The sequence below is a fragment of the Ursus maritimus genome, unplaced genomic scaffold, assembly GCF_017311325.1.
Source record: "Ursus maritimus isolate PB19 unplaced genomic scaffold, ASM1731132v1 scaffold_10, whole genome shotgun sequence".
NCBI lineage: Eukaryota > Metazoa > Chordata > Mammalia > Carnivora > Ursidae > Ursus > Ursus maritimus.
The window spans coordinates 47,467,181-47,492,110 of NW_024423344.1; the positions used below are offsets into that span (position 1 = coordinate 47,467,181).

General features: G+C 37.4%; 1 protein-coding gene across 7 annotated transcripts in view; it reads right to left on the reverse strand.

Annotated features, from left to right (window-relative positions):
• Positions 1-24,930, reverse strand: part of KLF12 (Kruppel like factor 12) — a 409,770-nt gene that overhangs the window by 276,820 nt on the left and 108,020 nt on the right. The window contains exon 1 of one of the 7 annotated variants that reach the window (XM_008686648.2): positions 5,360-5,476. The exons of the other annotated variants lie outside the window; for them this stretch is intronic. The gene's annotated coding sequence lies outside the window, so the exon portion shown is untranslated. Of the gene's footprint in view, positions 1-5,359; positions 5,477-24,930 lie in introns of those variants that run through there. 7 annotated transcript variants of the gene reach the window in all.

The window sequence follows — 24,930 nt, forward strand, 5'->3', positions numbered from 1 at the left end:
GTTGATCATACCCAAGTAACTTTTTTTTTTTTTTTTTTAAGATTTACTTATTTATTTGAGAGAGTATGCGTGCAGCGGGGAGGACCACAGGAAGAGAATCCCCAAGCAGACTCCTTGCTGAGCACAGAGTCCACCACCTGGGGCTCAATCCCACAACTTGAGATCATGCTCTCAGCCTAAATACACCAAGAGTCCAGTCAGATGCTTAACCGAGTGAACCACCCAGGCGCCCCCCGCCCCCAAGTAACTTTCAAAAAATTAATCTGATATATGCCACTTCTCAAAAGCTTCCATATCCCCAGAACCATTTGGATCTCACCAAATATAATTAAATATCGCTGGATTAGAGAGTTCTGATTACAAAAAACCATTTGCCCCATTTGGAAGTATCTTGAAAGTCCTCCTGTTTATTTTTATTCAGCATTATGTAACTTGCTTCAGAATTCCCTTTTCATGAGGCAAATTTTCTTTGGCTTTCAGTTAAGCCAGCTTAGTAGGCATAACTGATTTTGTTTTTTCATTCGGAATTACACTCCAGAGGGGACACGCCTTGGGGTTCTTAGCAGCAGTCACTCCGGGCTGGTGGCTCACCACCCTAGCAGTGGGGCGGATTTCCTCTGCCCTGTGTCTCCGCACATTTGAACAGAAAGGGTTCACTCACTCATAGGGCCTTAAAGGAAACGTAGCACAATTCACAAGTTCCACGGGCTTGGTCTGTAAGTGCACTGGCCTTTAATTTTATTCCAGTTTTAAATTAATCAACCAATGTCTCCTTCTCTCTCTCTCGCTCTCTTCCCCTTTGCCCCCTCCTTCCTTCCCCTCCACTTCTCTCTATATAACATTTATATATAAAAATACATACATTTATGTCTCAAAATGCATCTATATATACTATAGCTTTTACCGCTAGAAATGCTACTAAAAAGCAATATAATACAAATGTAACATTTTAATAATATTTTAATATTACAGTGGCAAACTAGAAAAATTCTCTGGAAATTCAGAGTGTAATTCTTCTATTCTACATTATGAAACCATAATATGGTATTCCTTGAAAGAATTAAAAAGTCATCTAAAACACCATGTTCTTATCAAACACGTCTTGTCCTTTCTAGTCTTCAAAATATATCTAAATCGATCAGTTCCAACTTAGCAGAATGTACTAGGTACGTCAAAAACTGGCTTCAATCTTACATTCCAATTTTGTAAGGTTTTTTTTTTTCCCACACTTTGATATATCCTGGCCACTTTCACATGATATTCAACTTCCTAATGCTTAATCCAAAATTCATAACACTCCACCATAGGGATGCATTGACTCTCCTCATTTTCATCTAATAATTTGCGGTTTTGTGCTGCTACTGATAACATTAAAACATCCTTCTCCGTAACTGGTGTAGACGCTGGGGCCTCGGCCAGCCTGGATGATGGCTTCGTGCAACCAGAAAGGGCGCCCTCTCCGGGCAGACACAGACTCCAATCAGGAGGGGGCACCCAGCAGGCAGAGCCCATGGTCCCTTCTCACCGCCGTCCACCGCCGGCCGGCACCCTCGTCTACCATACTTAGCTGCTCTAAGTCCGCACCTTCAGTTACTGCCTTCGAATATAGTTACACAAGTATAACTAGCGGATCAAAATAACGGGAACCTTTTCTTCTGGCTTTCCAAAATACCTTTTAAACAGACTATACCAATTTATACTCCCCACAAAAAAGAAGCACATGCTAACATAGTGCCATTCCCATCTTTATTTCCTGAAACACGGCACATTACCTCGCACACTTCAGGGGAGATCCATAAATGATTGTCAAATGAGTAAATGAAGCTAGGAATGACAAATAGAAGAAAAACAAAATGAACTCATGTCTCTATCAATCATGCGATCTTTCTTATCCAAGTAACTAGGGCCTCCATTATCTAATCTGTATTTTTAGATAAAATTAACCTGCTGACTAAAACATTAAATTATGTGAACTACATCTAACACAATATCCCGCATTTTGACAGCATTTGGGGATTTACAAAGTAGCCTCATGATGTAATTGGTACCAAAAGCAGTTCTGTGACTTGCGTACATGAACTATTTTAAGATCCATCTGACAATGATGATCAGAGATTAATTTCGTACCCAAGGTAACTAGTTAGATAATGTCAGGGTCCTTACAAAACCCCTCCAAAGGAGCTCCATGTCTGAGCATGGTTTTTTGTGGTTTATCTTTACAACCACCTACAACTTCAACGTAGACCTCTGTATGTTTTAAACCTGAGGAGACCCTGGTATAATTCTAACTTTTGTTTTCCATTTAATTCACGCTCCTCAAAGAGCACTCAAGCTCATCTCTTGCTTGCGGCTCCCCCCGGCTCCCCTGTACCTTAAGTAGCACAAATGACATCAAATGAAGACACAGTGTAGAGCTGAGAAGACTGATCCCTCGTCTCACCTCTGTCTCCCACCTGAAACGATTCATTCAACCTCTCTGAGTCCCAGTTTCCTTCTCCACAGAAGCAGTGGTAACAGGAACACCTGTTCGATCTAGCCCACCTATCCTAACTGAAGTCATGTCCACGCAGCAATCCGCGCTGTCATACACATAGGAATTCTCACTCTTTAATCAGTGGCCCAGATATTAAGCAAGGAAACAACAGGATTTCCCAAAATTGAGACCACAAAATAGACAGATGGATCTCTACTTTATTCATACTAAGGGGCCTTTCTGTTGTTCCCCAAATCCCCATCCAAATCAAGCCATGATATAAAATAGGAAAACGGCACATTTCCAGCAACAGTGAATAGCCCATCAATTTCCTAATTAAAAGATTACTTAAATCTGCCAAATAGGTTTGTAAAATTATCCAGTAAATCTTCTCAAAGCACAGAAGTTTTAAAGGCCACTGTCTTCATCAAAAAGTCATCACACATGGCTTTGGTACTTACTTTCCTGGCTCAAAAAATGATTCTCAATGGTCAGGTAAAGAAAACGCAAATAAGTTGGTCACTTATTTGAATACAAAAAAAAAAAAAATATATATGAAGAAAAGGCATGAAATATTATATTTTGGAAAGAAGTTCAGATTTACTTTTAAACAAAAATATTGCTGCCTAGAACCATTAGTAAATACTCATGTCTTAATGCTGAGCCTGGAGAAATTGTAGCACTAGAGAATCATCTCCTAAATTCTGTTCCTTTCCAACTTTTGTTTTCTCCCCTAAAATTGCCTAAAAGGAATTCTAAGCTTCCTTTGTCATTCAAAGACAGTAAGTAGCCTGGACAACAGAACTGACCTTGGCCCAAATGCGCGTGGATGCTCCCCACCTTAATGAAGAAGGACTTACACTCCAGGGTAAGGGCACTCTGTGTCATTACCCTGTAGTAACGGGGTGCTGGCTCTTCATCCCATCTTAAATGATCTGTTACGCTCTCCATCTTTAAAGGGGAGTGTTTAATACATTCTACATACTTCACGACCTGTAAGTACACTTGTTGCTAGTTCCTCTGAAAATCCCTTTCCTGTATCTTTAAACAGAGACAGAGAGGCAGGCACCTTTTAAAGGTGTTTATAGACACCTGACTGGTCAGGGTATTCCACTCTCCGCCCAAAGGTAATTTAGCTGCTCTGTTTCAAGTAAATTGAATTCTGGTAATGGTACAGCAATCCCATTTGGAATTCTGTCTTCTAGATTCAGTTTCACAAATCATTGCTTCATTAGTTGTGATCTTGTGTTTTCAAGGGCTGATAAAAAAAGAAAGTCAGGTAATAAAGGCTTATATACATATTCACACAACTTTTAAAGACGATTACGGAACCTGACAGGCAGCCTTTGTGGATTGAAGTCGAAGATATTCTATAAAATATCCATCTTGGCCTTGCTCTGCATCAAGGTTTTTGATATATAAGTTGCCTTTTTTCATTTAAAGTTATTTCTGTTTTATCTGTCGCAGTGAGTTATCTTTGGAACTAAAAATATTTGAAGGTTAATCTAAATATTTCTGGAGATAAATGCATATCTAAGTGCTATGTTTTCATAGCTATTTTGACTTAAAATGAAAAGAGACGCTGAAGACACAGAGCGGTGAGCTTGTTGCTAGGTGACAGGTGACACCTACCGTATCTCTTCTGAACTTGTACAGCATGAGACGTCTTACTGCTGAGAAAAGACACATGGATTTCCGTGGCACAAACATCGTTTTCTATAGAGAAGCAAACTAGTCTTCAGATAGTCTTTTTTAACACAGGCTGTAAGTAGTCAGCAATTTATGTCTATACGAATACCCAATTTTAAGAGACACCTCTCACCACAAATAGGAAAAGACAGTTATTTTCCATTTTGGGAATATGGTTCTACATTCTAAATAATGTCTACATATGAAATACATATAATTTTCATGATTTGTAATTAAAGAGTGTTCATTATTCCTTGTAAGTCATGAATTTTCAAAGTTGGAACAGAAATCACTTCAACTGGGGTAGGTAGAGTCCACAGAGAAAGCAGTATCTTTATAATAAGTAATCCAACTTCCATTAAATTTATTAACACAAGACCATCATAGCAAAGACCTCACAAACTAAAAAAGAAAATACAAAAACTTCAAGGTAGATTATTTTCTGGATATATTTTATAATTACACACCTACTTTCTAGCATTACCTCCCTTCCTTGAGACAAAAACTCAGGCATAAAGTTCCACCCCTTTTCTTTGACTCATCAGGCAATTCAGGTGATGATATACAAACACCAAGAACCTCCTAAACCCACAATTTCAGGATCTCATATGAATAAATGACATGCTCTGCTCCATCTGAGAAAGACCGTGTGCTTTCTCATGTTGGGAAAAGATCTGAATATGAATGTCAAACAGAATTAACACCAGCAATAACGCTAGGCAATAAAGTGACTTAAGGCAAGCTGTTTAACTTTTGTGTCCCCTTGTTCCTCATTTATTAATATTGTATCATGGGACACATGGGTGGCTCAGTTGGTTAAGCATCTGCCTTCGGCATAGGTCCTGATCCTGGGGTCCTGGGATGGAGCCCTGTGTCCCTTGGGCTCCCAGCTCAATGGGGAGTCTGCTTCTGCCTCCTCCTGCCACCCACCACCCCCACTCGTGCTTGCGTGAGCACTCTTTCTCTCCCTCAAATAAACAAAATCTTTAAAAAAATTGTATCATAAAGTCTCACTGGGTGGGGGCAGCTACGAACATTGAAAAGGATAAGACACAAAACACTTATCAGACTCGCTGGTACGTATTCGTTATTCAACAAAAGTCTGTCCCAACCCTACTCCTTACATTTATAGTCAAGCACCCAAACTCCTATTTCCGCTTAAACTTTCTTGAGAACCAGGAACAAACAATGACCTACTTGAATCCAAGTTCCACTTCCTCGAGACCACTGCCACCCGTGGTTCTGTGTTTATTACAGGAAGGTCCTGGAACAGACGACAGGATCACCTCCCTAAACTCTCATAGTACAGTGTCTCCAATTCCTCCATTAAGAGAATTCAATGATGTAACTGCTAATAGAAATAGGAGACAGGGAATTTCAGGTCCTTAACCAAATATTCAATAATAGTTTCTATGGAATTCTACTAGTTACACAGAAATCAATTGAAAATTCTTCACTTATAAAAATGCTCTTCCCTATTTCCAGCTTTATGTTTCTCTGAAATTATGCTCCCACCCAGGCATTTTTCACCATTAGCAGACAATACAGAAAGAGCAAACTTGAAGAATTAAGGTCTCACGTGGAGTAAGTTATGCCCCGAAGCTTGAGTGAACATTTAAGAACAGAGTTCAGTGAATAAACAGCCCATTTTCAGAGGGAGAAGGTAAAGCAAAAGCACACTGACATGGAAATTAGTCTTTTAATCTGTTTTCAGCTTCCATTACACCACATCATTCTATGCAGAGAACAAATAAACCTTTAAAAGAAAGTAACCATAGCAAATGAATTAAGCATTTCTTTTACATATATTGTGCTCAATATAATGGTTTGAAAAGTAATTTATGCTATGCTCATATTCAAGTGTAATTGCCATTTTATCGGGACTGCACAGTCAAAAATCTGATTTGTACTGCAAAGAACTGACAAGTTGATTAAATTTTGTTTTCATATGTCTAATTTATGTGATTTAGATTACAACACAAATATGAGCATGTGCGATTTGTACTTGCACAGGAAACTATGGCACATAACACCACATTCTGCCAGAAGTAACTTGGCCACACACACGTTTGCTTTCCCATATGAAGAACATTGACGACGTTCTCTTAATCCTTTCTACTGGGATGTGTTTTAAACCATCATGCTAAAGATATTAAAACTCTTTGGAGTTCTTAAGGGGCTGGTGGGAGAAATGAAATAATAGGGTGCCAGTTCGCTTCCTAGCACTTTATGCAAGTATAATGTGGTTGTGTGATTTATACATTAAAAAGCAAGCTTCCAATTTTGAAAACAACTGAAAATAAAATGATCAACACATAGTTGGTACCAATTAAAAATGCATAATTCACACAAGCCTATGAATTTCTCTAGTATTACACTTCAATGAGTGTTGTCCGTACACAGCAAGGCATATATATTATGGAGTAATTACAAATTTTATACACTAAAGATCTATGACATATTCCAGAAAAATCAGTTGCCTTATTCAGTATGCAGTATACATATTTGGCTTTCCTATTAATTATTGCTTTCTATGTTTAACTTGCCAATACTAAGCAAGATAAATTCCATTCAAATGCATAGTAAACAGTTTGCTTAGGAAGTAAATTTATTTTCTAGTCCATCACAACAATAGTTGATTAAAATATGTTGCTCTTATCCAGTTTTGAATTAATTCATGTGAAATAAAACAAATATTTATTAAATCATGGGGGAAAACATTCCAACAAACTGCAAAACCTGAGTAGAAAAACAAATGGCACACATTTAATTACAGTTGACATTTAAATGAAATTTGCAATCTCAAAATATTTAACAATAATTAGAAAATATCAGACAAGATATTTTTAGGGTGCTTTTATGTTCAATCTCTTCAAAGATCTAAACCCAGAGGAATTTTAACATAGGCAGATTTTAAAGTAGAATTTGAAGGATGGATCAAAGAGCTTAATAAGTTTGTTTTACCGACATTCTGATATAAGGATACAGAAACAAGAGGATTTGATATTTTTAATGAATGTCTTATGGTTGCTGAGTACCTTACTGAACAATAGTTTTGTCCGGCTGAACTCATCAATCCAGTTTGTGCATTCAGACATCACAATCATTACCCTACGTAGCTCCTAATCTGGCCCACCACAGATAGCAGGCTGTCATAATAAATACATTATCAATTAGTATTTCTCAATGATAAGCAAATTAGTAGACCATCAAATGGATTGCATAACCATATGCTTCTCTCATGACTAAATAATACCAGAAAATCAAAATACTATTTGTTGAGAATGACAAATGATATATTAGGTTGATTCTTGTTTACAGAGATCAAAGACTCCTTTAAACATTGGAAAAATATGGAAATTGGGAGTCAAAGCAAATATAATCCAAGTAATTGCTAGCAGATGATAAAGGTCCGCTGATTTGTAATTGTGATATTTTTTATATGGTATATATATTCTGTTAATTCATCCATGAATCGCCTATATGCCAGGAACGGAGGACATTAAAAACCATATGCCACAGTACCTGATTTGAAGAAGCTCACAAAGGAGAGACAAATATAAATAAGGAAAATAATTATAACAGTAATAGCGACCATCCATTGAATATTTACCATATGTTTAACACTGACTAGCTGCTTGTGTTATTTAATAACTTCAGGTACAAAGCATATGACCTAGGATTCAATTACCCACATTTTACAATAAAAATAACTGTGACCAAAGTTCACATTCTCTAACCTAGATCAAGCCACATCCTCAATAACACCATACGAACTCTGGTGGCAGAGCAAAGTATAGTGGGAAGTTGAGGGAACCCACGGAGAAGGCCGCACAGAGGAGGTGAAGCAAAGTTGAGCCCTGAAAAGTGGGGAAGAAGAGACAGTTCAGGGGAAGGGTACGCATTAGGGAATTCGTACACTGACATTTCAGTCTCAGAACACTCACATACATACATGTACAAACGTATAATTTACTACGTGTGCACCCACACACACGTCAAAGAGCATCCTAGGGATGGGCATGCATACACTAGCCAGCCCATGCCACCTAAAGACGGGCTCTGACGCGGAAAAGAAGTCTATAATGTAGAAAGACGATTCAAGTAAATAATAAAAACAATCCTGAAAGCGTGACTTCTAGTGTCTTAGGTATGCTGTCTCACAGTACAAAGGGATTTACGTGATGTGCACCAAAGTGACTTGAAGAAGCTAATTCTACGAAAACCTGACTGTAGAAGACCGTTCTCACAAACTTTGTTACATTCCATGATTTAAGATATTTCAGACATTTCCAACCCTCCTACGTGAAATATTTCAAAATATTATTCAAGTATGAATCAATGAAAATATGCCCACAGATAGTACATATATGTGCGTGCACACATGCACGTGCACACACATGCACACACGTGCACACACACACACAGCCAAGCACTAGTTAAAACTCTGACTACAGAAATATTTCTGAAGTGTATGTAAGTTACGTGAGTAAGCTTATCTTTTTTTAAATACTCCAGAAAACTAAAATAATTTTGAAAAGTAATAGCGGCAGCCTAGGAGTATCAAAATTGATACTTGATATTGAAAGTTATCTCAAAACAAAAACTGGCCAAATGGAGGCTTAAAATCCTATCTGGAGACATACATAAAACTAAAGAACTAGAACCAGATTTAGTCCTATAAATAAATATGGATTAATCTCCATTCTAACACTTAAGAAATGTTCACAAGTGAAAACTATCGAATAATAATCACGAGTAAGCAGGTTCAGTGCTCACAGGTATTTCCCCAACATGCATGGGGAATGTATTTTTACCTTTTAATTTAAATATAGTATCATTCAAAAAACACCTGATTTTTAAAAGACAGCCCTTTAGATTCTCTAACTTTATGCCCACAGGCAGCTAAATACATCTTGGGAGATACAAGGAGGGAAAGCTGCTGGACAGAGAACTGAATTCATACTGTTGTCTGAGTTGAGTGGTGTTAATTCTCAGTAGTTAGAAAAGGAGGAGGAGGAAGAGTGGTTGCAGGAACTGTTCTAACTACTAGCTACTCTACTTGTATATTCCTCAGCCTTTGTGAAGTAGATGGTATTATCATTCTCATTTTACAGATGTGGAAACACAAAGAAGTAAGTAACTTGCCTAATAAACAGCAAAAGCAGGATTTTAAAATAAGCAGTCGAGATCTACTCTTCATGATTTTAAGCATTATGCTATGATGATTCTCTTTTTTTAAGATTTTATTTATTTCTTTGAGAGAGAGAGACACAGCAGGAGCAAGGGGAGGAGCAGAGGGAGAGGGAGAAGCAGGCTCCCCTCTGAGAAGGGAGCTGCACAGGGGATCAATCCCAGCCGGAGATGAAGACCTGAGCAGAAGACAGCTGCTTAACCCACTGAGCCACCCAGGGGCCCCGCTATGATGATTCTTATGAATAATCTTGGTATCTTTCTGCATGCAATGGCATCTCTATTTGTGGAAAATAAATAACGAAGCCAACTGAAACAAGACAGTTTTGGTACTTTCCTCTTAAACAGACTAAAATGAGTTATTTCTGATTTAAAGGCATAATCTCAGACCCTTCTCCAATAAAAGAAAAGGAAAATATATTTCAAATCTGAGGTCATTTGAAATCTTGCCTAAAACTACAACAAACCCAATGTTTTTAAAAGTTTTTTCCCTAATTAGAAAGTAACACTTTCATTAACTCATATAAGTTTTTAGATATTTTAGGATTTTAGAATGTTTGTACAATCTTCTACATGAAACCCAAGATTAATGTAAGGAAAATCCTTTCTTCCTTTTCCTCACCAATGACCTAATCATATGCACAGATGCAAAACTTAACTTTTCACATCAGAAATAACCTGTATTCTGTGATAATGCATTCAATATAAAACAGCCAATTCTGAAAATACATTTCAAAGGAGTATTTCTGACCTGTGCTTGAGTCCATTACCCCAAACAGCTATTAAAATACTTAATTTGAAAATTAATTTATCCTAACATTGGCTAAATATGTTTCCATCAGCTCAGGTGTTTAAATGCACTAAATTACAGAGTCTTTTCTGGCTCTGAAGATACTAAACATGAACACGATACTAAACAATCTCAATAAATTAACCAAATAATAAAGAATTTACCCTCATAAGTAAAGATAAGCAAAAATAATTCATGCTTTCAAACAGTTAATTTTCTAAACTGCCATTAAAATAAAAAGAAATATATAATATAAAGGAACTATAAAGTCCCTACCTAATCACATGTACTGTCATTAATTCTCTCATTTAAAAAATAAATAACCTTCTCAATCACTAGGGATTCAAAAATGAAAAAGACGTCATATATCATATATTTTAAGACTAAAAAAAGGTTGGAGGCGGCATGCTGCTATTTGGGAAACCACTGAGCCTGCTAAAAAAGCATTGGTAAATCTGGGGAACAGTAGATACCAGGTGCTGTGGTTTGACACATACTTCATCTCTGCAAAAAGCCATGGTCTGGAGGATGAAAATGCATTTTTGTTCCTGAGAACCAAGTAGATGACAATTTGCTAGAGTAATCAAGAACAGGGCTACGAAGTACATGCACAGATCTGTAGTTCAACTGTAATTTGAAAACAGCATTTAACCGGCATCTAAAATGAACACAAGTGGCACACAAGAGCAAGCCCTACGCTATCTGGAGACCTTTCTGTGTGCCAAACTTTGTCTACGACATAGTCATTTCCTTCATCTTGAAGGCTGCTGGTTGCTTACTTACATAATGACATTTATTTTCACTCATAAACCTCCAACTTCAATATGTTTCAACTTTCAGGTTCATAAAATGCTTTATGACATACAGAGGGGGATTTTCCAAAATTCTCATGGGTCTTAAGATGTGCTTTCTCTCTTTGTTTGATCTCTTAGGAAGTTCAACTACCAGAGACTCAATTATTATCTCCAAATAAATCTCTAAACCCAGTTTTCCACCTAAATCTCACTCGACGTTTTCCCACATAGATTATCACTGAATAATCTAACAAATACTTAGATTCTTATAATTTTTATCCAGGTAGTCTTATCATGTCTGGAATTGTGATAGACACTGGAGATTTGCAGCCAAGATAGCCCCCTTACACACAAATGGCTTACCATTACCCTGAGGGAAAAGCCTCACTTACCAGCACCCAAAACTGAAGTCATTATTCTTTCCCCCCAAAAAAACCTTTTCCCAGTTTCCCATTGCAGTCTGTGAAAACCATTGACATCCAGACCCTGGAACCTTGTCTTTGAATCAATTTGAAGATTCTTTTCTAATACATATAACAACAATCATATTTATGCCTCCTAAAACCTCTTCTGATCCACTTCTGTAATTTTCCTTCACCACCTCAGCATCCTCAGCCCTCATTTAACAAGTCTGGATTATTGTTAATCTATCTCTAGCCTCTGCTCTTTCCAATGCACATTACAAACAGATTAATATTTAAAATATTTCATCATGTAACTCAAGAATTTATCATTTATAATTGCAATGTCTGACCCCTGTTGATGACCGTGACCCTTCAGGAGAAGCTGAAGTTTCTTCTTCTTCTAGGAGGAGTTTCATCACCCCCAACAGGCAAATTCCCAGCATTATCACCTCTTCACATAAACACAAAAAAGCATTTGATAAAATGAACACAGTAATCATTTTTTAACAATCAACCTTTGGGGCACCTGGGTGGCTCAGTCAGTTAAGCATCTGCCTCTTGATTTTGGCTCAGGTCATAATCTCAGGGTCCCAAGATCCAGCCCAGCATCAGGCTCTGGGCTCAACAGGGAGTCTGCTTGAGATTCTCTCCCTCTTTCCCTCCCTCAACTTGCGCTTGCTGCCTCTCTCTCTCTAAAAATAAACAAATCTTAAAAAACAAAAACACCTTAGACTGTAGAAAAAGAAGACAACTACATTAACTTGTTGTAGAGCAGCTATTTTGAAATCTACCACAAGCATCACATTTCACGGTGAAATGTTAAAGCTTTCCCCACTGCAATCAGAAAAAGGGTATTTGTTACCACTACCTCAGTTCAACTTACACTGTAGGTTTCAGTCAGCATCATAAAGAATAAATAATTTTCAAATATAAATAAAAAGTAAAATTGTGATTATTCACAGAATCATTCACGGAATGATTGTATTAGTAGAAAATCCAAAGACTCTACAGTCACAAAATTAAAACATGAATTTAGCAAGGTCAATACACAAAACTCAATATACCAGAAAAAAAAACCAAAAAACTATAACAATAAATTCAAAAGCCAGTAAAATTTATAACACTAAAGAATTAAACACCAAAAAATAACCTTAATAAAAGATGTTCATCCACCATGCAAAAACAAAACATTGAGAGAAATTAAAGAAGTTCTATTTAAAAAAAAAAAAAAAAAAAAAAAAAAAAAGAAGGAAGGATATACCATGTTCATGGGTGGAAAAACTCAATTTTAAAATGTAAACTCTCCTTAGGGGCGCCTGGATGGCTCAGTCAGTTAAGCATCTGCCTCCGGCTCAGGTCATGATTCTAGGGTCCTAGGATGAACCCCAGCATTGTCAGGCTCCCTGCTCAGCAGGGAGTCTGCTTCTCCTTCTCCCTCAGAAACAGTTTCCGAATTTTAAATTAACTTGCAAAGAAGTAAGAACAGCCAAGCTGATCTTAAAGAAAAAGGACAAAGTTGGGGGACTTATATTTTCATAAATCGACTTATAAAGTTCTAATAATTAAAATATTTTGGAACTGATACATAAATCTAGATAAACTAATCAATAAACTGACACATAATGGGTCACTTGATTGAGATAAAGGTGGTACTATCCTCCAATTAGGAAAAGATGGTTTTGTCAATAAATGATGCTCGGTAAAATGAATGCCATATTAGGAAAAAGTGTGAATTTCGACGCCTACCTCACAACATACACAAAAATCTCTTCCAGATAAATATAGATATAAATATGAAAGGTAAATAATAAAGTTTCTAGAAACAATAAACAAGAAAATCTTCATAATCTTGTGAGGGGAAAAGATTCCACAGAGAGGACAGCAAAAACACTAATCATAAGTGACAGACTAATAAAATGAACAATATTAAAATCAAGAACTTCTCTTCAGCAAAATACATTATAAAGAGAATGGAAAGGCAACTTGTATACAGACAGAAGATATCTGCAATACATATATCTGACAGAATATTAGTATCCAGAATATATAAAGAATTTCTACAAATCAATAAAAAAATATATATAGAAAACCCAAAAGAAAAAAAAAATGAGTATACAATTTGAAAAGGGACTCTATGAAAATGGCCAATAAACACATGAAAATGTTCTCAACCTCTTTGGTCATCATGGAAATGTAAACTCAACCACGATGAGATACCCCTGCAAATCCATCAGAATGTCTAAAATTAACAATACTGGGAAGCCTGGGTGGCTCAGTCAGTTTAGCATCCGGCTCTTTTTTTTTGGCTCAGGTCGTTACCCGGGTTATGAGATCAAGCCCTGCATTGGGCTCTGTGCTGGATATGGGGCCTGCTTAAGATTCTCTCTCTTCCTCTCCCTCTGCCCCCCCCCCCACACATGCTCACTCCCTCTCTCTCTTTAAAAAAAAAAAAATCAATAAATTAAATTAAACAACACTGACAGTACCAAGTTCTAGTGATGATGTGAAAGAACTAAAAGTCTCATATACTGCTGGCATAAGGGTAACCTGCAACTTGGAAAACGGTCAGTCTAAAGCTGAACATACACATATCTAATGACCCAGTAATTCCACTATCTATCCCTAGGTATATACCCAACATAATTAAGTATATATTTTCACCAAGTACATATACAAGAAGATCAGAGCAGACCTATGTGTAATAGCCAAAACTATATATGCCCCAAATGTCCATCAACAATAAAATGGATACACTGTGGCATATTCAAATAATGATACGTTATATAGCAATAAGAAGTGATGAACATGAAAAATAAAATTCATAACACAATATGGAATAAAATTAAACCATTTTTAAAAAGTTACAATGGGACATCCAGAGTGATTCCATTTATATAAAATTCAAAAAGACAAAACTAACTGATGATGACAGAAGTCAAAGCAGTGCTTATATGTGGAGGGTACTAATGACCGAATAAAGAAACAAGGGAGACTTCTGGGTTGGTAATACTTTAATTTTCTATCTCGGTGGTAGGTGTATCAATGTGTCCAGCTGTGAAAATTAATTGAGGCACACCCTTATGATTTACATAATTTTTACACATCTTTCATTTCATAAAAGCTAACTTATGGGGCGCCTGGGTGGCTCAGTCAGTTGGGCATCCAGCTTTTGATTTCAGCTCAGGTCGTGATCTCAGGATCCTGTGCTCCCCTTCTGTGATTGAGCTCTGTGCTCGGCAGGGAGTCTGCTGGAGATTTTCTCTCTCTCTCTCTCTCTCTCTCTCTCTCTCTCCCCCTTTCTTCCTCCTTCCCTTTGCCCCTCCCCCAGCTCACAGGCAGGCATCAGCATTCTCTCACAAATAAATAAATAAATAATTATTTTTAAAAAGCTAACTTAATCTTTTTTCTATAAGAGAAAATTTGGTTATACAATTCATAATTTTAAGTCAGTTTATCCAAATTATTATTGGGTGGTGTCCAGTGCATCCAAAGTGAGCTATCAATCAATTACCAAGAGGGGGCTACATGAGGCATTCTTGGCCACAGGAAGACAAGCAATTAGAAACACACCTGATGCTCCAACTCGCTTGAATAACCTTGACACCTAGCGGCAGTTTTTAATGCAAGCAAATCGTACGATGCGTTTTGTTTGGAATTTCTACTTTCATAGCAATACGCTGAACTCTTGTCACTGATCACTAAACATTATTTGATTGGTGAGATTCATGGCAAATTAGAGAACACAATATGGTCCTTCCTTAACTTTATAGCACTGCAGCACTACCATTAACTATTATTACCACCTGGTAAGTTAGCTAACCTGTCTGGGCATCAGCTTCCTCACCTATGAAATGAAGGGGTTAAAAGATCCTCAAGTCTTCTTCCATTTACAAGGTTGCTGATGTACCAATCCTGTATTTTAAGAATGCATAGGGGTGCCTGGGTGGCTCAGTCAGTTAAGTGTCCAACTCTTGACTTCAGCTCAGGTCTTGATTTCGGGGGTCATGTATTCAAATCCCATGTGGAACTCCACGCTGGGCATGGAGCCTACTTGAAAAGGGGAAAGGGGAAAGGGAAGGGAAAGGGGGAAGGAAAGGGAAAGGGAAAGAAAAAAGAAAAGAAAAAAGAAAAGTGTGCACGAGTCTACAAGGCATAAGCTATGAAAAGGAATAAATGAATATTGGTTGACAGAGTTTGAGCTCTAACTGTGAATTGGTGAACTTAAGAAATTCAACCAAACTTGTCACTCCCAGTGGCTCCTAACCTGCGTTAGGCAGGAATACAATGGATAACTACTGCATGGATTGTAACTTAGCATACCACGTAGCTTTACTAGATGGCACTCTAAAGAGAAATTCTTAAATCAAAAGGGGACAACAGAGTGAAGTATTTTCACTCTTTCTGCAGCTGAGCCTGTGGACACACCAGCAGTGAATGATCCCTCAGAGGTGGCCTTGGAGAATTGTAAAGGTGAGCAGGGAGCGTTTCCTTTCCAAGCACAGTTCCATAAAGCACCACATTGTAACAGCTTATCTGTGACTGTAAACAATCTCTTTCCCTACAGTTTCACCACAGCCAGAAATGAATGCTCAGAAATGAATCTGCCACTTTGTCTTGTATAATTTAAAGGAGTATATTATTTACAATAGTATCTCAGCAGAAAAATACAATCCATAAATCGGGTGTGTGCCAGGCAGTGTGGCAGGAATTTCCCACATTATCTTAGGTAACCCTCCCTGTGAAGAAGGGATTATTAAGCTGCACTTCACCAGCGAAGAAGTAGAGCGCGGTGGCTATCAAACTGCACCGCCGGCACCTGAACGCACTTCTGTCTGATCCTGAAGTCTGTACTCTTTTCCTCATGCCACAGTGCCTCTCCCCAGAAGCTCCTGAGCTGTGAGCTTGACAGACATGCTATGCCAGAACAAATTTATCTAAATTACAGATGTGCACAGATTTCAGGAGTGCCACCAAGCCCTGAGAAGGCACAAATCGTCACTGCATCCTGTGGATGGATCGAGCAGCCACCGAAGAGACTGCTGTTCACTTTCCCGATTCTGAGCAGGAGCCGCCGATGGTGTGAGTGTTGCTTGAGGCTGCTGTTCGGGCAGCCTTTTCCATGCCTGGTGTGCGGACTAAAGGTCTAAATTAAAGTGTAACAGAGTTCTTATTTTCCAGTGCATTTAGTTTTTAATGTAGGTTTTCTCTGAGATGTCATGTAAGAACACTCCCATACACATTCCAGGAGTCCCAGAAGCCTAGAAGTCACTGGAAAGTTAGCCCTCCAGTTTTTGCAAGACCATAAACAGTAACTGCGGAGTTTATCAGGAGCAGTTAAACTTCCTTAAATCACTTTATTCACCTGATGCTGGATTTACCATCCCGTAGCCCTGAATTCAAAACTTACCTCTTCTACTTGCATGTTATAGGGCCGTGGACTAGACATATCTCTCTAAAATTCAGCCTTTCCACATCCATAGAAATGGCTAATATTAATGCCTACTTTGCAGGGTGTTTGTCATGTCTGGATAATCTAAGAAATGCAATTTGCAGAAGGCACTCCATAAAAATAGTTATTATTAGATTATTATTTTTTTATTTAGAAATACTACTTTGGCTTTTAAAACACAGGAGTAAGTAATATTATTAAGCTACAGAATCTGCTGGAGCCCAAAGGAGAGCAGAAAAAAAAAATCGTATGAACTTCTTGGGTATCCTATATTATTATTGTTAAACCATGCCAATTAAAGAAAGAAAAAGTAGTTACTACAGTCAACCAGATTTCCAGAAAACATACATTAATATGTCATAGTCTCCTCTTACAGAGACAGAGGCAACAAAAGATGGGTTTATAATTTTTCATAATAATATGATCCAAATAAACTAAAACCCACAGAGGTAAAGTTCATTCTGAAAATCCTTCATCCAGAATTCCTGCTCATGGAGATTATTTGGCTCTATTTTTAAAAACTTAATTACTTAATATTATACCTGTTCCAGAATTAGTCAGACTTCGATTTTCAATAACTTCTTCATTCTCTCTCTTATTGCCTCTTTAATGTCATTGGTCTTATTCCCTTATTAGGAAATCCACATCTTGATCTCTTTCACTATGAACTTTAATCACTCATTCACTGAACCAACAGGACTTATCCTCCTTCTTCCTCTTTCCAACTAAATCCCTAGGCAAAAATAGAGGATGCTAGGTTTCAGAAAGCACAGATTTCAGCATAATAATAAAAAAATTGCCATGAAAGTATGAATCAAAATAGTATAAAATCTCTGCTTGCAGTACTACAGAAACTAAAGGCCAAAAACTGTTAGTGGTTACACCAGTCATATGTCTGTCTACTGAGCATCTGAAATATGACGGTCCAAATTAAGCTGTTCTCTAAGTGTGAAATACACACCAGATTTTGAGACTTTTTACCAAAACACACACACACACACACACACACACACACACAAAACAAAAAACAAAAAAAAAATCCTAAAATATTTCATTTATCATTTTATATCATATGTTGAAATGGTAATATTTTGAATATACTGGGTTAAATAGATTAAAATTAATTTCATCTGCTTTTTACTTTGTAATGTCGCAATTAGGAATTACTTAAGCAGCTTGCATTATATTTCTATTAGGCAGTGGTCAAGGTTCCACATTTCAAAGCCTTGCACAACACACTAGGAATTTTCCTGGCCTCTAATTATATTTTATATAGACCTTAATGACATGTCTACTTTGTCCACTAAACTCCCCAAAGGTATGTTTTCTTGTTTAATCTAGTGTTTAATGTATTTGGATGTAAATGTATCACCACATGTACTGTTAATTGAGCACAATCTTGAGCCCCTTGCAGAGCTATAATTGTGCAGAATGTATCTGATGCTTGCTGGTACCTGATTTTTATCTCACTAGATTATTAATCTTCAATTCTTTGAAAACTCTGCAAAGTGATCTCAAAAGCAATGTGTGTGTCTTCCAAAAGCACAGTCGTTCACGTACAGCCATGCCTGAACTCAAGTGTCAAGGGCTTTCCATAATCCTCACAGCCTATTGAAACTAAAAGATTCCTGGGGGACCAGAAATATAACCTGGCATCCACTGTTATGTCCTGAAAAGAAGCTGTATTTCAATTGATAAGATACAATGTAATGTATTCTGCATCACATATCTGTTCCACTGCTGATGAGAACTGCGTTGCACAGTATACATCATTAAACTGAACACAGCCAAGTATATTATGTTACAGCACCATTTGGAAACTCAGGCCAAACAATCCTCTTAAATTTCTAAATGTCAAACCTACTGACAATAACATTTTCATCCGTTCTGTGTTTACTGTTGTTCCTTCTATGTTTCTTCTCAGGCAGTCCTCTGAGTAAACAAATTTGAATCACAGAGTTTGCAATTTTCATAATGTATAAATTGGTGAAAGAATTCATTATACATTTAAGGAATTTTCCAGCTCTTTTACAGACATGTGACAGTACCTAACAAACAATCACATATTATTAACTTTTATCAACCCTCATTGTTTTTCCCCCACAGAGTTGTATATGGAGATGATGTCTTCAATCCCATGATCTCCACCAAATAGCTCTCCCCTGCTCTGGTTGGGACCCATCCCTATCAGGCAACATAAGCAAGGCTATACTCAACAGACACTGGGTCACTGGTGAATAAACCTTTGACACCAGAGAGGGAGTCTACCTGGTAAAAAGCACATGGATATGATTTCTTCTAAATCTGCAGAAAGACTTTAAGAGTTGACTGATCCCTACAGCTTGATATAAACACAAGAGAGGCCCTCATGTGAGAGGGTTCCCTAAACCCACAACCTAGGACAACCTGGAAATGTCAGGCCAAGCATGAAGTTACCAAAAGGTGAATTCAGTGCTTCCCAAACTTTTCAAATCATCCTCAAAATGAATGAGAAAATTAGTATCTCGGCATACCTGTGACCAACCACAGCGCACTAGCTGGGAAGCTTTACTGAGGGAGCTACAAATCTAAATGCTAACAGGAGCCAGGAGGCTGAAACAGAGGATGTAGCCTTTCAAGAGAAGCTAGAAGTGGGAGGGCGAAGGGATGCCCTCTCTGGGAGCCACCTCTACTCAACTTCTGACATCTGCCCTATAGTTACATTCAAATGAAATGAAGACTCTATAGCCCTTTATGAACTTTTCTAGTTAAAAAAAAAACAATGGCTGCACTGTTGAACTGACAGAAACCAGACAAAACAAAAACACTAGCCACACATCAGCTTGTTCATGAGATGTGTTGTACTGCTTTGACCTTCAGATTCAAAATACCTAGGAAGCCAAGAAACTACAAATTAGAGAGACCCTAGATTTAGCTGGGTCTTTGCCATGGTGAGCCAAGAACAGAAATTCACAGAATAAAACATGGTGTTTCTTACAGAAGCATCAATTTTACTTGGGAGATTTCTTCTTTTTTTTTTCTTTTTTTTTTGAAAATTTACATTAAAACAAACTGAGTGTATTTTGAATACAGTTCAAAAATCATATGATTTAACGTAAAACAAGAGAGTCAGAATACATCTACTACTCCTTGCGGCAGGCTACTTTCAACCACATACCTCGGATTATTTCCTTTCTGAGGAAAAAGTCTGAGAAGTCATCTATTGGGCAAGCCTCAGAGAGGACAAAAACCTCTTAGACTGGCTCTGAATAAAATAAGATTTTCAAGGTTTCTTCCATAGCTTGAAGTTTTTAAGCAGCCCTGGACCGCTTGGATTGCTACTTCAAATGTAATCTGCATCCTCAGAATGTTCTGGAAGGCCCCTGGAAGACTGAATTTCAGCAGTTCAGGCCTGCCAGCCCAGTGGACAGAGGGCACCCCACTAACACAGCAGCACACTTGCCCCATTCTACACCAGTAAATAGTTTTCTTCGTGTGTTCTGCGTTTGTTTATGGGTAATGAATAAAACCTTAAAATTGCTATTTGGAATATAAAACACTGTAGTTCTTGCAAATGGTAAAGTTATGCTGGCTGTAGTTTAGGGTACTAAGGCTGTTATTTATAGACTAAAACCCATTATCACTACTCAAATATTGAACAAGAATAGTTTGTATTCAAAGATAAAGTTGCCACAGGGGACTATTGATATAGGAAATATGGCTGGAGAGATATGGGATGCATATTAAAATTTATACACTGAAAAGAAAAAAATGTATTTAACAGGTATATTTAATATTCCAGTAGCACTGACTGGAATTGTTAAAGTTATATTTGCTGACATTTCAATTATAACCTTCTATTTTCAGTGCCTTCAGTTCAATCCAAAATTTTTCTCCAGGCCCAAAAGTAATGTACTTTATAAGGTCTTAGTCTGCCAATGATTTTTTGGTAGTGTTCAGCACAAAGAAACTTTCAGGGAAAAGACCAAAGGCAAATTTGAATGTTTTTCTTCACAGAACCACCAAATTTTGAAATGAATATAGTAAGGATTTAAGACAATTTTTTTTTTCCAAGTGAAGCAGAGAGGCTAAGAGTTTGCCACAGTTAGTCAAATAATACTTACTGGAGTCAGGAATCAAACCAAGGGATTTTTCACTCCAGATCCATGCTTCTAACTATTATTGTTTATTGCCTTGGCATTATCATAATTTGATAGAAATATCTGCACATATAGTAATTTATATTAATATATTAATATAGCTATGTATATTATTATTATATAATATTATTATACCTATGATTAGTATTATATACCTATGATTTTATTTTTATTTATTTAAGTAATCTCTACACTCAATGCGGGGCTCAAACTCAAGACCCTGAGACCAAGAGTCACATGATCGTCTGACTGAGCCAGCCAGGCACCGCTACCTACAATTTTAATCTATTTCATAGATTTCAGTATCTTAACAACTCTTACTATTAATGCTAACTTAATGGTATGTAACCCTCAATGCAATTACAATTTGTACGTATAATTCTCTGTGAGGTTTCTTGAAGTCCCCGCTGGATTGCATTTTCGATGGGCGTGGAGCATTCTAGGGCTTACTTAAGTTGCTCAGCCTCTCTAGGACCCAGTTTTCTCAAATATAAAATGGGAATAATAACAGCGCTTATGCTGGAATGGCTGTGCGAACAAAATGGAAAAATGTAAGTAAAGTGCCTTAGCACAATGCTCAGCACACAGGAAGCAGCAAGTGAATGCTAGTTATTATTGTTGGTGATGATAATTTCATCCACCCTTTGTTCTTGTGACTTACACAGGGTTTGGCAGATGAAAGGTACTCGGTAAATAATAATTAAATAAATTAAGGAATATTTTAAGACTTTTTAAACAACACTCCCTGCCCCACCCCAGTCCCATACATGCAAATACACCCTTTCTCTCCATCAGCACTGCCATCTCTCAAACATGATTTTGTTTTCTCTACCTGAAATACAACTCCCCATCCTAATTCTCCTCTGGCTAACTCCTATTTTTCATCAAAGTTTTGGCTCCCTTTTATTCTCTTATGGGAAGTCTTTTCTTAAACTGAGAGCCCATTATGAATGCCTGCTTATGCTTTTTCACTGAGCTCTCTTCTTGTTCCTAACTATCAAAGCACTTAACACCAAGTCTTCTTGATGTTTTTTTTTTTTTTACTTGCCTTTATACCCTACTGGACTGCAAACTCTTTAAGGCAGACACCTTGTTTATCAATGTAAAGGTACACAACATAAGAGATGTTCAAAAAACATTTGTTTAATGAACGAACAAATACATATTTCCATCTGAGTAACATTTCCATGATTCTCACCCTCCCCAACAAACATCAGAGTGGATTTGGTATTTGGTTCAATTTTAGAAATGAACAAAAAAGGAAAGACACTTAAGATGTGTTTTTTTTTAAGTGAACAACAATAACAACAACAAACTTGGACAAATTCCTCCCAAAAGATAGCCAAATGGCCACTAACATACAAAAGGTATGCATCAACATTAATCATTAGGGAAATGTAAACTGAAGCCACATGAGACACTAACACACAGCAACCAAAATGGCAAACAAAAACAGCAAGAAAATATGAATAACAGCAAGAACACAGGGCATCTGGAACTTTCATATACTGTTGATGAACATCTAAATTGGTACACTCAGGAAAACTGCTTAGCAGTATCTACTAAAATGAAATACTCCTTAAGACTCAGCAATTCCATCTCCAGGAATCCGCCACACAGAAATATGCACACGTGAGCACCAAAAAGTATTCACAAGAATATCCCGAACAGCTCAAAACTGGAAACAGGAAAATGCTCACCAACAGTCAAGTGGATAAATCAATCTGTGCAAGTTTTTGATAAATTCATACACCGGAATATTATATAGCAATGAAACAAAAGAACACTGTGGATAAATCTCAAAAACATCACGTTGGGTGTAATCAACCAATCATGTGTTGTTGAGGGATGCAGTTGTCTACGGCCACAGAAATGAGAGAATACTTGACTCTCGTGTGAGTGGCTATGGCTTGGTCTGGGTGGCTGTTGAGTGTAGACGTTCACTTTGTGGGCATTCATCCATTTGTACACCTGTAGTAATGTGTACTTTTCTGCATGTGAACTGCACTTCGGTGAAAAGGTAAACTAAAAATAAATGAATAAAGGATCTCAACCTAAAAAAAAAAAATTGTCAACACAGATGATTCACACAATTCCAAGAAGTCTGAAATCCTCTGAACCTGCCTAGTCACTTGATTCTATCTGAGATCTCATCTGGATCTTATTTCTAAATCATCTCTTTACTGGCAAATTCTATTTTAATCTAATTGCTAAATATAGACTACATACACACAGGTTTAACATTGCCATAAAAAGTGATGAACAGCAGAAACGGGGTCATGATCTTTTTATTACAAATTTTTTAAAAAGAGGTTTTCCTAAGTTGGCAACTGTCATGAGAAAAAAATTGATACACACATATATCCATGTATTTATATATATACTTATGCAAACATCTGAAACAAATGGTCTGAGTTGGAAGTAAATGGCCAAAGAGCAGTGAAAGGCCTGGAAAAGCAGCAGAGCCCTGGAATATCAAAGATGGCCCACACTACGTGGAGAAGCTAAGAAGGGGTAAGAAAGCACGAGGGCTGACAGGTCCAGAGCTGTCACCAGGAGGCACGCCAGCTCTGCTACAGCCCAGGAGGGAGCACAGGGCACTGGCTTATTCAGTGGTGCCTGCCAGTGTAGGAAAATGTGAGAAACTAGGGTTGGAATTACCAAGGCCATGAGAAAGCCTTTAAAAGTCCTTATAATGACTGCCTTTTACATTTGTTTTTAATTGGAAGCACAAAGGCAACATCCTCAATAAGCTGAATTTCGACAGGATCTTACCAATTTTAAATTAGTAATAATGTGGTTACATACATACAAATGAATTCTTCATTTTCAAACTCTTGCTCACTAGTAATTGTTCAGGATCTCCCTCCCTCACCTCCCCCTCCCTCTAGTTATTCTGCTTTCTTATGCATAATACATGGTAATTATCTCTTGCAAAAGTGACTTAATATGCAGAAGTGCCCTAAGGGGGAGCTCACCACTGCTGAAAAGGTATACAAAATAAATCCATACATATAATTTCAAGAAAGCAAATCCTCCTTTGGGAATGGGTCACCGTTCAAACATTCAGAAATTAGATTTTACCAGGTATGTTTAACTCCCTAACATTCAAATATTTAGGCACCATCCTGCTCTTAGATCATTCAGTAAGACCTATTGCTCTGAAAAGCCACATCATGTTTTTTTATTCTTTACCAATGACAACAACCGACCAATGTTAGGCGTGCTTTATTCATCTAACAGCAATCACAAAATGTGGATATACTCCCGTACCATTAACTCCCCGTATGAAGACTTCAAACTGAAAAGAGTTTTTTGGCTATAAAATAATTCCATTTCATTGTAAACTCTCTTCAGATGACAAATATATTCACCATAAATCAGTGAAATTACTATACAACTATCACAGAGAGAATGAGGCTATGTTGCTCGTGTTGAAAATCGGATTTCTCTGTCCAGAAGCTCACTCAAAATAGGTCTTTTTAACTTACGAGTCCCTTGCAATCAAAGATCTGTATGTTTAAATCAAAGTAGGAAACAGATCAATATAACTTTGCATCTCTTTGTGTAATTAGACTGCAAAATAAAATTTCCTCTTTTCCGGGAAATTTCTTTTTCTGGGGGAGAATGTTGCCGATTTTAACATTTAAAGAAGGTAAAAAATACTCTTTTAACTATGTCCTCAGCAAAAGCAAAAGCAATCATCCGGACTGCAAACCACATGGAAACCCTCTGGTCCTTCCTTTCAGCTTCCCCCATAATGCTAACAAAAACTCCATCACTGGTCCCTGTGCCCATCAGCTCTCCCTGCTCGAAGTCATGGCCTGTACGTTAAGTACAAGTGTCAGGCAGTCATAAAATCTCAACTCTTTGGGGATCAAACGTAAGATGACATTCTGTTGAGTGGGAAATCCCATGGCCTGTGGCCATGCCTTCCAGGGGTTTGACATGCTGGAAAAGAAAAACACAGCCTGCCTTTAAAAACGAGGTCATTCTTAC